We start from the raw sequence: 16,272 nt of genomic DNA, 5'->3' as shown, positions 1-16,272 counted from the left end.
TACATGCAAACGGAGAATTCACCTCTGAAAACGATTCTTTCTAAAAACTTCAGCCAGCATGTTTGCATATAAACTGAGAAAAATTGAGTTTTAGGCAGCAAACGTCACAGTATGCGTCAGATCTTGGACCTGCACCAAAAGTGCGACCTATGTTTACATTTTCATTTGGCTATGGTGATCATGGATGCTTTCAGAGTAGCAGTCACATTTATGTTGGTGCAAACTCTTTTTGTCTGTTTGCATTTGCAAAAACAGTTTAATGGAAGTGATTTGTTGCTGTTGTTGCTATTTTTGGGATTCTGATTGCCTACCGTGGGCTTGAGCTTATCGTTACACTGCCACCAGGTGTACACAATGTTATTTTTGAAAACAGAGAGGGTGAAATGCCCATTTATGAATATAGCAGGCCACGTTTAAACGTAGCCTCAGTTCATAGAGCACTCTTCAGGGTGAGTACTATTGTTCCTTGTAGTACTATTGCTGTCCTTAGTTGGGCAAAGGGGGATTCTGTGAAGTAGTTGTCTAACCAAGTGTGGGGCTACTTCAACAATCTTCATAAAGTGTTGCTGTTCACTGAGTGCTTGACTAGTAATCATTCTATGATGCTGTTTTTTTTTTTTAATGTGTTTTTATATAAAACACTTTTAAACTATTGCCCTTTTTATGCTTTTATGTACTATGTATGACTTGGTGTGTGTTTTTTTTTTAACTATTCTTTGACTATTGCCCTTCTATGTTTTTATTAGCTATTCCTATTTGCTTGTGTTTATGTAAAGCACATTGAATGACTTCTGTGTATGAAATGCGCTTTATAGGACTTCCGGTGACGCCATGTCTAAGGCATAAGCCTAAAAACGGAGCTCCGTCTATTTGATTATTAAAAATCCTAACAACTGACTGAAAACTAGGCGATATAATATATTTGCGTGATGTCAACTTCATCTAGAGGCAGAGGTGCTGGCAAACAGCAGAACTTGACGGATCCGAATGAAAATCCGAAGCAAAACCAAAAGGGAGAAGACGATAAGGCTAGTGCTAACATTCACCACATGGAATCCAGGGTATTAGCCGAGCTAGAAAAGCTACGGGCGGAAAACTGTAATGGACATGAACAGACTGGCCTCGCTTACAAAATTGGGATCGTCAGGAACTGAAAACTGAAATAAGAAGGCTGGAGACAACAACAACAGAGGTGGAAGATCGCATTAGTGCGGCAGAAGACAATTTTACTCATTTGCACTATCACCATGACCACTATCACCATTGCACTACCACCATGACACTCATTCACACAGAGCACCTTAGAGCACCTTACCATACCTTACTATGCACAGAGAATCACAGGCTTAGTCCCTGCCTCAGTCATTGCAAGCGCCTCTGATTTATTAATCACCACTATGTGGATACTGTTTTTAGAATTGATGTAGATTAAGTGTTAGTATAATTTGTATTTTTGTAATTTGTATTTTTTAGTATATTTTTTATATATTGTATTAAGTGTTAGTATAATTTGTATTTTTAGTATATTTAGCATATTCTTTATCTTCTACTGTCCTTACTGCTTAGTTGTGTTTTTATATTATATACTTTAATTACTCTTTCTGCTGTTAAAGAATGTGTTTGTGTTGTATGTATGCTGCTGCTGAGACCTTGAATTTCCCCTGGGGATCAATAAAGTATCTATCTATCTATCTATCTATCTATCTAATGGGAAAAGGTATGAGAGAGCAATGAGATATCTGCTGCGCCGTGATATGGACTTAACAGCCAGATGTGAAGACCTGCAGAATAGGATGAGTATATATAATAATTTGAGAATATATAAGGTGCCTGAGGGGAGTGAGGGCAGAGATGTTAGGGAGTTTGCAAAGGAGTTGATACAGTCCGTCCTCGACCCAATGCCTGAAGTGAGCCTAGAAATTGAGTGAGCCCATCGGTCTTTAACAACCAAGCCGACGAGTCCCAATGCCACTCCGAGATCTCTCATCATAAGATTTGTGGACTATTCCGTGAAAGAAAAGATTCTCAGACAAGCATGGGGCCAAAAACTTGTTTTCAAAGGAGAACAGATATACGTTGACCATGACTACTCCCCAGAGTTACAAAAGAAGAGAACGCAGGTTAGAGAGGTCATCAAAAGTTTAAAAGAGAAAAACATCAAAGCTAAATGCATCTACCCAGCACAGCTGAAAGTCTTCATGGAATCTGGTGAGAAGTTCTATCCGACGCTAACAGAAGCACTCCCGACACTTCGGGAACTTACAGTTTTTTCTGAATGCTTAAACACATTTTATGTAACTATGGCTTTTTTTGCAAAACTCTACACACAAATGGCAAAACCACTCACTGAGTTTAAGCAAAACTAAAAGCACAAACACTGCTTTGCACTCAGTTTGCAATTTTGTAACACACACTTTGCACAACTGTAGGCACAATGGCTATTATTTACACTATTTTGCCAACTCTCTGGCACACTTTCTCATGTGAAAACTGTTTTAGATAATTAGTTCACTTTGCAATCAGCCTAAGCACTATAAATAAGCCACAGGTAATGTACAATGGGCACGATGGAGTGAGCAGGAAGAGTGAGAAGAGAAAAAAACAGACAAAAAAACAGTCTACATGTGGGGATATTGTCATGTCAGGCCTGGATACGTCATTCCAGAATATATTTTCCCCGGTGCCTTGGACTAGGACATTGCATGTGATGTAGACGAAATTTTGAGAGAGACGACCCGATGTAGACTGATTTGTTTTGTCTCAGTGAAATGCTATTTTGTGTTTTGACTTGGAAAAAACACACTTTGTGTTTGTTTTTGATGTGTGTAAATAAACACTAGTACTTGAAGTTGGGATCCCTGTATGTTTACAGAACTATGACAAAAGTATGACCTCAGACTGACATAGTCTACCTTGTGCACAGAGAAAGCAAAAGCCAGATGTGTTTTTTATTCATACCATCAGTGTGTTGTTGGCACATTGTGTGCTTACTATTGTGATGGCTTGTGTTTACTGTTAGATACGAAAACACCATTTTTACAAAGGTGTGAAGAGTTAAGCAAGGTGTGTTAGCTTTTGCAAGAGAACTACAATGTTTTGCTGATTGGGTGAGAGGTTTTACCATTTGTGTGTAGAGTTTTGCAAAAAAAAGCCATAGTTACAAAAAATGTGCTTAAGCAATCAGAAAAAAACTGTAATGTCCAACCTCAGATAGATGAAGCAGATGGAAGGGGAGATGATGGGACGCTACAGGTGGAAAAGCGCAGGAAGGAGAAAGGAGAGATTCAGCGACGCTGGCGAATGCGGATATAAGGGCCTTCTTTGAGGAAGCAGAGTGACATTGATTACGCCGAGTTTTCTTCTACAAATTGGATATGTTAAAGGCTACAACGTTAGGACATTAATCGTTTTTGCAATATTGGACGGAACTTTTGAAACGCGAGGCTGTGCAGACTGTACTGCAATCGTTCTACGAGACGGACGACAGCAGCCCAAACACACTGAGTGTGTCACCCGCGGAGGAGCTGTCGCCACCCTTCGCCTAGGCAACACCAGGAGCTGGTTTGTTCAGTCTAACGACCAAACAATTTTGTCAAGTTTTTGATTACCAGCTGGGTATGTGGAAGTCTATGGTTCATAACTTTGTTCTTAGGTTAGGTATAGGTAATTGTTCTATTTTATTTTTAATTTGCTTTTTTCACCTTGAGTTAAATGCGGGGCTGTCATTATGTATTGTGTGAAACTTTTGTGGAGATAAAAGATAGGGTACATAGAGATGCAGTGACATACAGGCTGAGATATGGACAGGTTAATCTGTGTTAGTTACAATGTGAAGGGTTTGGGCAATCCAATCAAGAGAAAAAAGATATTTAATCAACTTAAGAAATTACATTGTTCTGTAGCAATGATTTAAGAGACTCATCTGTCGGAAAAAGAACACCTAAAATTAAAAAGAGAATGGGTGGACCAGGGATTTAGCTCTAGAACACCTAAAATGAAAAAGAGAATGGGTGGACCAGGTATTTAGCTCTAGAACACCTAAAATGAAAAAGAGAATGGGTGGACCAGGGATTTAGCTCTAGAACACCTAAAATGAAAAAGAGAATGGGTGGACCAGGGATTTAGCTCTAGAACACCTAAAATGAAAAAGAGAATGGGTGGACCAGGTATTTAGCTCTAGAACACCTAAAATGAAAAAGAGAATGGGTGGACCAGGGATTTCGCTCTTCCTTTGAGAGCGGGAGAAAAAAGGGGGGGGGGGCATTTTACTGAGCAAATCAGTTTTAACTTTAACCACACACAGACTATTAAAGATAAAGAAGGGAGATATGTTATGGTAGTGGGAACCATTGGGGGTACAAAGGTTACTCTGCTGAATATATATGCTTCCAATGAGGATGACACACAATTTTTCAAAAATGTTGGAGCTAAATTAGCGGATAAAGCAGAAGGGTTTATTTTAATAGGAGGGGACTTCAACTGTGTCCTGAAACAGAATATGGATAGACTCCCAGTAGCAGTGGGGCCTTTGTCCAAAAAAATCCACTACTCTTCAGGCAATGATGTGTGAATTGGGGTTGGTGGATGTATGGCGCCACCTACACCCTAGGGAGAAAGACTTCACTTTTATGTCTCAAGTGCATGGGAGCTATTTGAGATTAGATATGTTTTTGATATCTGGAACAGAACTCTTTAGGACTAGGAACTGCAGTATTGAACCCATCACTATATCGGACCATGCACCAGTGACTTTGGAGGTGAGGATAGGGCCTAGTAAACAGTTTAAATACTGGAGACTGAATGTTTCCTTGTTAAATGATGACTTAATTAAACAAGAAATAAAAAAAGATTTAATAGAATACATAACATTAAATGATAATGGAGCTGTATCTCCCTCTATCCTGTGGGAGGGAGCCGAAGTGGTGATGGGGGGCAAAATTATTGCAATTTCTTCAAGACTGAAAAAGCAAAGATTAGCTCAACAAGATAAATTAGAGAAAGAAATTAAGGAACTAGAGACAGAGCACAAGCTATCTAATAACCAGGAAGTATTAGCAGTTTGTGGGCAGCTGTGACCCACTGGTTAGCACTCTGGACTTGTAACCGGAGGGTTGCCGGTTTGAGCCCCGACCAGTGGGCCGCGGCTGAAGTGCCCTTGAGCAAGGCTGCTCCCCGAGCGCCGCCGTTGTAGCAGGCAGCTCACTGCGCCGGGATTAGTGTGTGCTTCACCTCACTGTGTGTTCACTGTGTGCTGTTTGTGTTTCACTAATTCACCGATTGGGTTAAATGCAGAGACCAAATTTCCCTCACGGGATCAAAAAAGTATATATACTTACTTACTTATACAGTACTTAAGGAGACTAGACAAAAATTGGATGACCTGTTAATTTCTAAAGCAGAAGGAGCATTAAGATTTACAAAAGAAAATATTATGAATTTGGAAATAGAGCAAGCCGTTTATTGGCTTTCCAACTCCGAAAAGAACAATCTAGTAGAATTGTTCACAAGATACAGTGCCCATATCATGGTAAGATGCTAACGCTACCACATGATATTGCAGAGGCATTTGCTAAATACTATGAAAAGCTATATGAGGAAGAGAGGGGCCCACAGATATGCCCAAAGAAAAGATGGAAATATTCTTTAACTCAATTACAATGTCTAAATTAACATCATCTGATGTTAGTTCATACAAACCCTCGTGCCAAAAGACCTTGTGTGTCAAGGCGTTCTTGAGATATAACCAGGGGGTCAAGAGCGTGCAGATTAGCTTCGGCATGTTAGCATACGCCATTTTAAAGTATGGCGCCGCATGGGGCATTTGGAACCAGCTCCATGCACGAAAATCCGTGTTGGGCACGAGCTCTCATCGCCAGCAGTACATGTTGGTGGTATGGTACCTATCCGGCAGCTACAGCCAAACATTATTCAGTCGCGTATTTCTTGAGGAGCCTATGAGAAGACGTGTATATTATGGTTATTTATGCATCATATGACAAATAAAGAAAGTGTATTGATCTTGTTTCGTTGTTGTTTGTCCCGAACAAAAATAGCCTAAACATGATTAAATACAATAAATTACACAACAGTGGCATCAAGCCCTTGTCTCGTTACACCATGGTCACACGTTGCTGTCAACCCATAGCCGCCCCCTTTTGAGCTTGCCAGCACTGGGTGAAAAGGCTCTGAATCAGGGAATATTCATAGTGATATATTTCCTGATATGTGTAATATCAGGAAATATATTGGTTGATATGCTCCTGATATTTTAGTGCCAATTACCATATCAGGAGCATATCAAAAGTCCTGAATGGGACTGCGACGACATGCAAGATATCCAGACTTCATATTCTCACCTAATATGATCCATGTTTCAAGTATTAGCTACTTATATGACCCCGGACACCTCTTGTTCTTGTTCCCATATACCCCCTGATATGTCAAACATGGAACTACACATATACTGCCAGACACAGCTAATTTTGCAGGCATTTATGTGTATGCCTTTATTTGCTTTTCGATAGGCTTTATGCCTTTATTTTTAAAATTAATCATGTGATTTATATATGGTGATTTATGTAATGGTTTTAAATGTGAGATAGTACATAACCATCACTTAGCTTATTGTGCATCTTTAACTTAAATAATATTTCACATTAATTTTACATACACTTAATTACATTATTTACTTACACCTGCTAAATCCCAATGACTTATGTTACTTTACCATGAAAATTCATATAATGTACGACAGGCAATAACATTTGTTACATGGCCTTTATTGTATTTATCAATCAATATTCAAATCAACACGGCTTTCTCGCCTGCAGTAGGGGGCTTACGCAGTGACACTCGCCCCCTCTCAATGACCTGCCTCGAGTGAGAACAGAGACTTCTGCTTGACCACAGTGGTTTAAACAGTCAATGGTCTGGGCGTGCAACGTCCTTTAAAACATTTTGGGCCCTTGTCCGTACTCTTCTGGTATAGATGGTAGGGAGAGGTGCTCTGATGGTCCCTTTGGCAGTAAAAGTCAGGTGTCTGTAAAAAGAGAAAGAAAGTATCTGTTACAATTGACCCTGTCCGTGAATATAATTAACTCAGCTTGTGTGACAAATAAAAGCAAACCCACAATAGCAGCCTAGACATCAGGTGCAGTAGTTAGAAGTAATGGAGATATGTATTACAGTTGTGCTCGTAAGTTTACATAACCTTAGCATACACATACATTTAAAAATCATCTGATCTTAATGTCTTAATAAAAAAAAATGAGAAAATCCAACCTTTAAGGAACACTTGTTTATTTACGATACATTATTCATTCACAAAGAAAATTGCTGTCCTTAAAGGTTGGATTTTTCCTAATTAAGGCATTAAGATCAATTTCCAAAAGTATCATACCTAATTGCAACACTGTCTGCAGAAGCTCTTTCCTTCTTGCTTAAACCACCTTTCTGATGCCTAACATAGATCCTCCCCCATCTGACGTGCAGTGCCAGCCTCTGGCTCCAGGCTGGGACTTGCTGGATGGCACCTAAAAAAATAAAACAGCAATTGCTATACATTATGTTATTGTTGATTAAGATAAAAATCAAACATTAAAAAATAAGTTGGTAAGTCAATCAGGTGTTCAAACAAAAATGATAATTACCTTATGAAGGCACCCTTGCCACCATCACCATCAATGTTAATTATTGATATCAGTTTATTTGTGAGGGTTTCAGTTTCTGTAAATAGAAAATAAGATTTAACTAAATTATGATTATGCTCAGTTTGGCATATATTCAACACATTATTTACATTACCACCAACATAATGGTAAACATGGCTAAACTTCAAAATTCAAGACTATTATTAAAAACGACAATAATGATGATTAGTTCCTGTATTAATGCATTACATTGCACATTTGTCAAACAAATTAGAGTGTGCACAGTGACATAGCCCTCATTCAAAACACACAAACACTTACAGCATGTTGAGGGCAGCAGCCATGGCTTCCAGACATAGTCAAGTAGCATGTAGTAGTAGCAGGACAGACCGACTTTGCCCTGGTCTGTTGATGGAGCCCACTACAGTCATAACAACAAACAGACACATGAAAAAAGGGGATAAACTAAACACAGCAACAGACACAAATACATGCACACACATTATAATGTTATTTGCTATTCTACGTGTGTGTGTCTGTCTGTCTGTCTCTACCTGGTGAGTGAACTCTCTTGCGGGATTGAAACTTATTTTGTATGTTAGTGGCACACATTTGGAATATTCCAGAATGCACTCAGTGTTCTCAGGGAAGCAGTCCTCACAACTCACTGCCTGCAAACAGAGAACAGAGGGAAATTAAGATTAATAAATTGCAAAATAATCTTACACATAACGTGAAAAGACTATCACTGAAGCACTAATGCCCTCACATGCATCTTAAATAAACACATGCCTTGGCACAAGTCAGGTACAACCAAATAAGGGCTATGAAATGAAGAACATTTTGCCTAATGCTACCCATACATCAGAAACCTTTGACAAGATTTGGCTCTCAAGCTTTACTCAAAAGACTACAATCTTTCAATAATCTTACCCAAATCTGGTAAAGTCTTCAGGTGTAAGGATGGCTTAATATAACACTATACGTTACCCTTCACAAACTAAAGATCCCTTCACTTGTCGGCATCATATTGAGGTACTTCAACCCCCTGTTCACGTTAGCCTGCATAGTTATTAGCAGCCACTATAAATGTAGCTTCTAGAAGTTATAGCTAGGTTAGCTAACCTACTCGTGCCTGATAGCCTTGGCCATTTCATTCAAACTAAAACTTTACATCCATAACGAAATCTCAGACAGACTTATTGTTGAATATGATATTACTACCATTCCAGATATTCCACACAATAGTAAAGTTAGTTATTGGAAAAGTTAACATTAACAGCTAGCGTGTGAGCTAACGTTAGCGATGTTAGCTCGCAAGCTAGCAAACGTTAGCTGATTCTAACATGACGGTTAACAAACGGTTTTGGTTAACATTAATGCTAAAAACAGTATTTTCCTAATTAATTCCAGTTTTCAATTGGCATACAAAAGTACTGTAGTTCTTACCTTGGATATGATGACGGCAGAGTTTGTACAGCTTGCCATCAGATGCATGACAGAAAAGTGACGGTTGAAGTCACCACCAGTGGCAAGGAGTTCGTTGAAAAGTCAGTCAGGGGTGGGGATGGGTATGCTGTGTGTAGCATGCGCGCTTATCGAGAGGCAAAGCATAAGAAATCGTGGCCTGCATATTTTAGTTACATTAAAATGACTACCAAACTGATTTTGTAGAAGTGTCAAAACATAGTAGCCAAGTGGGCTATTACTACTATTCTGATTAACATTATTGGTTCTCATATAGTTTGACGTCAATTTCATTTGAAGCCTTGTTCCTTAATTAAATCAACATTGGTTTATCAGTCACCCACGTTTTATAGACAAGTTACAAAATGATTGATCCATGGTTACGTTAGCCCACAAGGAAGCTTGTAATGTTAAAATAGTATGAAATTATAGATGCTCAACTTTAACAAGTTTAATAAGCCTTTCTTATGTGTTATGGTTTGTAGCATATAGTATGTATTTATTTTCATTATAGGCTATTGATTGAATTGTTGTTTATTATTGCTATTCTTCTTAATGTAGGCCTACTTCAAATTGTTTAGGCTACTGTTAAATTTAACTTTGTATTGTTGTTATGTGGCAACTCCAGCTGAACCGAATTCGTTTTGGCAGACAGCATTGGGGACAAGGGGAAAGCAGATCATTTAAAATGTGGACTATTCCTCCAACAGATCTCATGCATATTATACATAAAAAGTAGGCTAGACCTACAGACTATAGCAACTATAAAATCTCAAAGATATCATTGAAATTGAACCATAACCAAAATAATTAGGTAAGTAGGCTAGCCTTGACCTGAAAAAGGTAGTCTTTACACTGTAAATAGTCTATTTTTGAATGTCCCGAAATTAGATAGAAATCAAACGGCAAATAGCCTCAGTGATGTTTTATGGTACGTTTTTGACGTAGGGCATGCGTGACTTAATTAGGCAGATCTTGGGCCTAGGCTATCTAATATGATAGCCTAAGCCTATCCAAGGGTGGAGACCCACCCAAAGATATCCAGAAATGGTGTGTGTGACTTGTGATTTGGGTATGCATACCCCTGATATCTCATTGGCATGTCAGGAGTAAAAATAAATCAATATTTTCACTGATTCTTAAAAACTCAGGATATGATCAAAGATGCTCCTGATATGCTGCATGTCATAAAAAATATCCGGTCAGTATATCCCCTGATTCAGAGCCTTTTCACCCAGTGCAGAGGCTGAATCAGTAGGCTACTACATTGAAACACAATTATTGCCGCGAGGCATTCCAGCCTACAAATTTAATAAAAGTAAACCATGCATAATTAAAAAAAATAGCTCAATTTAGGCTACTTCGCTACGCAATAAGGTTTCCATTAGAGCACAGCGCATGTTCAATGAATGAGTGAAAGGGACTGCCTTGTCTCACAATAAACAGCTGGAAATTCCAACACTTTTTCTACTACACGAAACTTTACAGTGATCATCAAATACCCTGTAGATTTAAGTGCCCATCAGTCTCAACATTTAACTATATATTAAAAGTCCAAAAGTAAATTAAATCCCATACCAAAACCGAAAATCGTCTGCTTTTGATAGCCTAGTATGCCGCTCCAAACAAAACGCATGTATCTCACAACTCACAATAAAACGCACAATGTAAGAAACAAAGTTCTGCCTCGAATAAGCCTACCCCAAATAAATACCTGTGCTTTGCGAAGCCTAAGTAAATAGCAGACCCCGGACATAATGTATGATTTACGGAAAGTATGCAATCATATGATGTTGGACGCCTGGCTACTGTGCCTCTGACTCCGCTGCCTCATTTGGATGGTAGCATAACTCGACAGGTGAGCGCGAAGATTGGCTATCGTATATGCAGACTACATTCTCTTTAACGTTACTTTACCATCTGCGTGTACAACCCAAAGTATTTCCAGACACCACATTTTAGATGAGTTGGGGACGTAATTGTCCGCTCATGCTGGCAAACAATAAAATAAAAAACAAACTAATCATAGACTGTAAAAATGCGCTACACATGGCACTAAAAACCGAATAGTTTATTTATAGTTCGACAACGGATATTTCACGTCATGCTCGAATGCATATTTGCAGCAGCAGGACGTCAGGCAGACCGCTCTTAGTTAGAGCCGCTGTTATCCAATGAAATTAATTTCGCTTCAGGGCGACTCCACTGGACTCCACGCGCGTTCCCGAGCAACTTTTTCTTCTTCTTGTTACGTGGCAAGCAAAGTATGTGCATTATCGCCTCCCTTTTACTGGAGGACAACTCTCTTTTTACAGAATATCCAATAAAAATCGACGTTGATTCATGCGTCATTTCCAGCTTTAGAACTTGGCGCAGGGTCAGAGCCGACTGGCGCTGGATCCGAGCCCCATTGTTCAATATGGCGTTGACTATGAATTGGCCGGATTTACTAGCCTAGCCTCTGCCATTCATTTGTATGGAGGGCGGGACTTTCACTCACTCCAGTTATATATAATACCTCCATGGATATAACACTCAAGGTGTTTTTGACCTTGACATTTGACCTTTGACCTCCAACATCAATTCACTTCATCTTTGAATCCATACAAATACTCATACCAAATTTCAGGCATGTATGTCAAGGCATTCTTGATATCGCCCTCAGAGTGTTCATTGACTTGACCTTTGACCTTTGACCTCCAACATCAACTCACTTCATCTTTGAGTCCATACAAACACTTGTACCAAATTTGAAGCATATACAGTACGTCAAACCGTTCTGGAGATATAATGCGCAAAGCATGAGATATGGCTGTGACTTTTATTTTGACACACAGGAAACACTTAAACAGGATGTGTAGTTTTAGGGAGCACCAGATTGTATGCATTAGAAGCTGAGACAGTTGATTTCACAGGTGACACCTGTGTCAGTGTTCTAATTAGCCCGGGAACTACTCTGGGAGCTTAACAAGTGCAGCTGCCTTTAGGCCATTATGACATCACAGCCTTTGAAGTCTAAGGGGGGAAAATGAGCTTTTTAACATTTTTAATCCCCTATTTCTCAAAAAGTATAAACTTTTTTAAAAATAGACCTTCACAACGGTTATTTCAACAAGTCTGTACGTTAAGCGGTTAGAGTCGCATTTATTCTTGAAAAGGTAAAAAGAAAAGGTTATAATAATAAGAAGAAGAAGAAGCCAGGAGATTTCAAGATAGTGGATTCCATCCAATATAATAAATCACCAGGTGTGGACGGATTTCCAGGAGAATATTATAAAACATTTATAAATGAATTAACACCATTATTGCTCAGAGTGTATAACTATGCACTTAAAGAAGGGGACCCACCTGGCTCATGGTCAGAAGCAATAATTAGTGTAATCCATAAAGACAATAAAGATCCAACGCAATGCAAATCCTACCGCCCAATTAGTCTCCTGTGTGTAGACCTTAAGATATTATGTCAATAATAGCGAAGAGGATACAGAAATATATATATAAACTTGTGAAACCAGATCAGACAGGATTTATCAACAATAGACAAGGAGTAGACAACATTAGAAGAGCCCTTAATTTACAGGAAATTGCAGCCAAAAGAAATGCCCTGTCAGTGCTTCTCAGCCTTGATGCTGAGAAGGCATTTGATAGGGTTGACTGGCTCTTCCTCCAGCAGACCCTTAGATGTATGGGCTTTAATGATACATTTATTAAGTGGATTCAAATGTTCTATAGAAATCCTAGATCTAGAGTTAGAATGGACACTGTTCCAATTGTTTTCCACTGGGAAGGGGAACCAGGAGACTCTCTGCCCCCCCTCTCTGTTTGCACTAAGCATTGAACCATTAGCAGAGTTGATTGGGACCAATCCATTCATTCAAGGTATATGTGATGAAGGAAAAGTTCAACATAAGATAGCGCTATTTGCGGACAACACTTTATTATTTCTAGAGAACCCTAATACCTCTATCCCAGCACTACTGAATAGCCTTAGCGAGTACAGTGCTGTCTCAGGCTACAAAGTCAATACAGACAAATCTGAAGCCATGATGATAGCAGGTGATTGGCCCTCCCAGCTAGATGATAGGGTCTCTTTTAGAAGACCCAAACAGGGATTTCGCTACCTGGGTGTTATGCTCACTCCAAGGTCCGAGCAACTATTTACAGCAAATTATAATAAATTGATAAAAGAAATCAATGTAGACATAAGCAGATGGGATATGTTACCGCTTTCACTGTTTGGTAGGGTAGAGACAGTGAGAATGCATGTTCTACCAAAAGCCTACTTTCCCTCTTTCAGTCCTTACCTATTAAGGTTCCACAGTCCACATTCTGGCAAAATATAAGACCAAGAATAAGATTGAAAATATTAATGGAAAGTAAGGAGAAAGGAGGTTTGGGTCTACCCAATTTCAAAATGTACTACTGGGCAGCCCAACTCAGAGCAATGGTAGCTTGGGTAGCCAGAGATGAAGAGATTGGATGGGTGTCTATTGAAAGAAATTCCTTATCAGAAATATCATTAAATACTAATTTCTTAGTCAGCAGTCTAAAAAAAAAAACTAAAATAAGCAACATATATTTTAAGCACACACTTCGAGTGTGGAATATAGTCCAAAAGCAACTAAGGGGAGGGGTGGCTTTGTCAGAGGCCATGCCCATATTGGGAAATATAGAGTTTCTCCCATCTATAGTTGACAGAGTCTATAGAAGATGGTCTGAAAGTGGATTAAAAATAATGAATCAGCTATTTGAAGGAAATGTATTCAAATCATTTTCACAACTCCAGGATCAATTTGGTTTACCCCAAAGCGATCTCTACAGATATCTGCAAATCAGACACTACATCACAAAACACACTGACTGGGACATTATCAAGTAAGGCCCCACTAATATTGAAATGCATTTCATACAACTCCTAACAACAAAAAAACAATTGTCTCTCATCTATAAAAAGCTAATGGCTGACACATCTGATAACACTCTACATATCAAAGTGGAATGGGAAATGGAGCTTAATGTCACCATACAGGATGATAAGTGGGAGGATGTATGCTCTATATGCTCTGAATGTCATAAGGGGATTGGGAGCCAACTCCGGAAGGAATTTGACTGGAAAGTAAAGATGAGGTTTTTTAGGACCCCTTTAAAAGTCAGTGTTTTTAATAACAAATGTAATAACAAGTGTTGGAGAGATTGTGGGATGGTTTGAGACCATACCCATATATTCTGGGATTGCCCCAAAATACAGACATTCTGGAGAAACATTAAAGACGAATTGGAAAAAAATATGGGTATTAATTTACCTCTGGACCCTGTGTTGTTCTTATTGGACAACATGGCAGAACAAAATTTGACCAAAGACCAATGTTATATTTTACATATCCTTTTGATGACCGCTAGGAAAATGATAACCATTCACTGGATGCAGCCCGACCCTCCCACAATATCTGAATGGATACAGAAAATTAAACATGTCCAAATGATGGAAAATATGACTGCCATTCTACAGCTGAAACTGCCTTTGTTTATAAGGAGATGGACTCTTGTTACTCTATACATGGGTTGAAAGTGAACAGATAATTGAAAGATGGATATGCCCATGTAATTTATAAATATTATGTGATCCACGATCAAGGTCTTTTTTGTCAGTCTAGCTGAGTGTATGTTTGTCTGTTTTTTTGTGGCTGTTGTTGTTGTTGTTGTTGTTTGTTTTGGTTTTGTTTTGTTTTTATATCATCATTATTATTATTATTATATCTTAGTTTTGTTGTTGTTGTTGTTGTTGTTGCCCTTAGTGTATTGTGTGGTTATGTTTGCCTGTAAGTTATGTACTGGCAATAAAGTAAAAAAAAAAAAAAAGAAATGCGCTATATATAAATAAAGTTGATTTGACTTGAATTGACACTGTAGCTGGTTGAGTAGCCTACACACTCTAGCTGCCTACATACTCTAGCTGGTTAAGTAGCCTACAGTACAGGAGAAGGTAAACGTCTTAAATTGACGCTTGAGCTCTGCTGTCATTGTGGGAGTAGACACTAGCCTGAGCAGTGGTGAGAGATAGAGTTTGACATTTTTTTGGAAAGTCATAATGGTTAATCATTGTGTTTGTGCTAGTTGCGTAGGTGGTGGGTTGTGAGCAAAGTTAAGCCGATGCTGCTGTTTCGGCAGGTAGACTGAAATAAGTTACCTGGCAGATGAAGAAGGTGGCATGGCAAATTCAGTCACGCTCCTCCTGAACTTCCATTTGTAAACTCCATTTAGTATGTGAGTGTGACTATCTGCTCAGCGCTGATTTCAGTCACGCTACTCCTGAACTTCCGTTTGTAAACTCCATTTAGTATGTGAGTGTGACTATCTGCGCAGCGCTGATTTGACGATACCAGACAAGGAAGCCATGGAATTTTTCTTCCTACAGGTCTTGTACAGGACCCTAGAAAGATATTTTTGGTATATATCCAGAATTTGTGCGCTGATTTAACTAAATTGTGTGCACATTTTACTAAGTTGTGTGCTCGTTGTACTAAGTCGTGTGCACATTTGACTAAATAGTGCGCTCATTTACTAAATAGTGCGCTCATTTACTAAATAGTGCACTCATTTTACTAAATTGTGCTCTCGTTTTAATTGTTGTAAATTCAGATCGTCTTCAAATCATTCACAAAGCAGTCAAAATGAAAACAGTAGTCATTACACAAACTTATCAAAAAATGGATAGGGTAGGGCATATAGCTCGATGTAGCATATAGCTCCAGGAGAAATGTTCACTTGTTTAAAATAGAGTAAATGCATGTTGCATGTAAAAACATAAAATTAAACAAAACAAAGCAAAAAATATATATTTTTGTAAAAATTCCAGTAACAATAAAGTATTGAGAATAAGGGTGTTTGTGTTTACAGTTTTGAGAAAAGGGTGGCAGGTTTCCAAAAATGCTTTTTAGCAATTGTGAAAAACTGATAACTGGAAAAGACAGATATTTCAGTGTAAATGACAAGTGCTTTGCACTTGTCATTGCGTCTACAATCCACAATGTACTCTGAATGCCTCACTGATTCTGTATGACATCTGTGTTCATCTACTTGAGGTTACCATTATGCATCACACGTGCATCACAATGCAAAATGTGTTGTATTGCATGATGTTGTGTTAAGAGCTTTG

General features: G+C 38.7%; 1 long non-coding RNA gene across 1 annotated transcript; it reads right to left on the bottom strand.

Annotated features, from left to right (window-relative positions):
- Window positions 1-6,806: 6,806 nt before the first annotated feature.
- On the bottom strand, window positions 6,807-9,184 carry LOC125308522. Its single transcript, XR_007195902.1, has 6 exons — window positions 9,099-9,184; window positions 8,204-8,320; window positions 7,971-8,070; window positions 7,650-7,725; window positions 7,400-7,532; window positions 6,807-7,039 (listed from the first exon to the last, which is right to left on the bottom strand). It is a non-coding gene; the product is annotated as an uncharacterized LOC125308522 (long non-coding RNA).
- Window positions 9,185-16,272: the final 7,088 nt, after the last annotated feature.

This window comes from Alosa alosa, chromosome 15 (genome assembly GCF_017589495.1).
Source record: "Alosa alosa isolate M-15738 ecotype Scorff River chromosome 15, AALO_Geno_1.1, whole genome shotgun sequence".
Classification (NCBI taxonomy): Eukaryota; Metazoa; Chordata; class Actinopteri; order Clupeiformes; family Clupeidae; genus Alosa; species Alosa alosa.
This window is presented reverse-complemented; position numbering and strand designations above follow the sequence as displayed.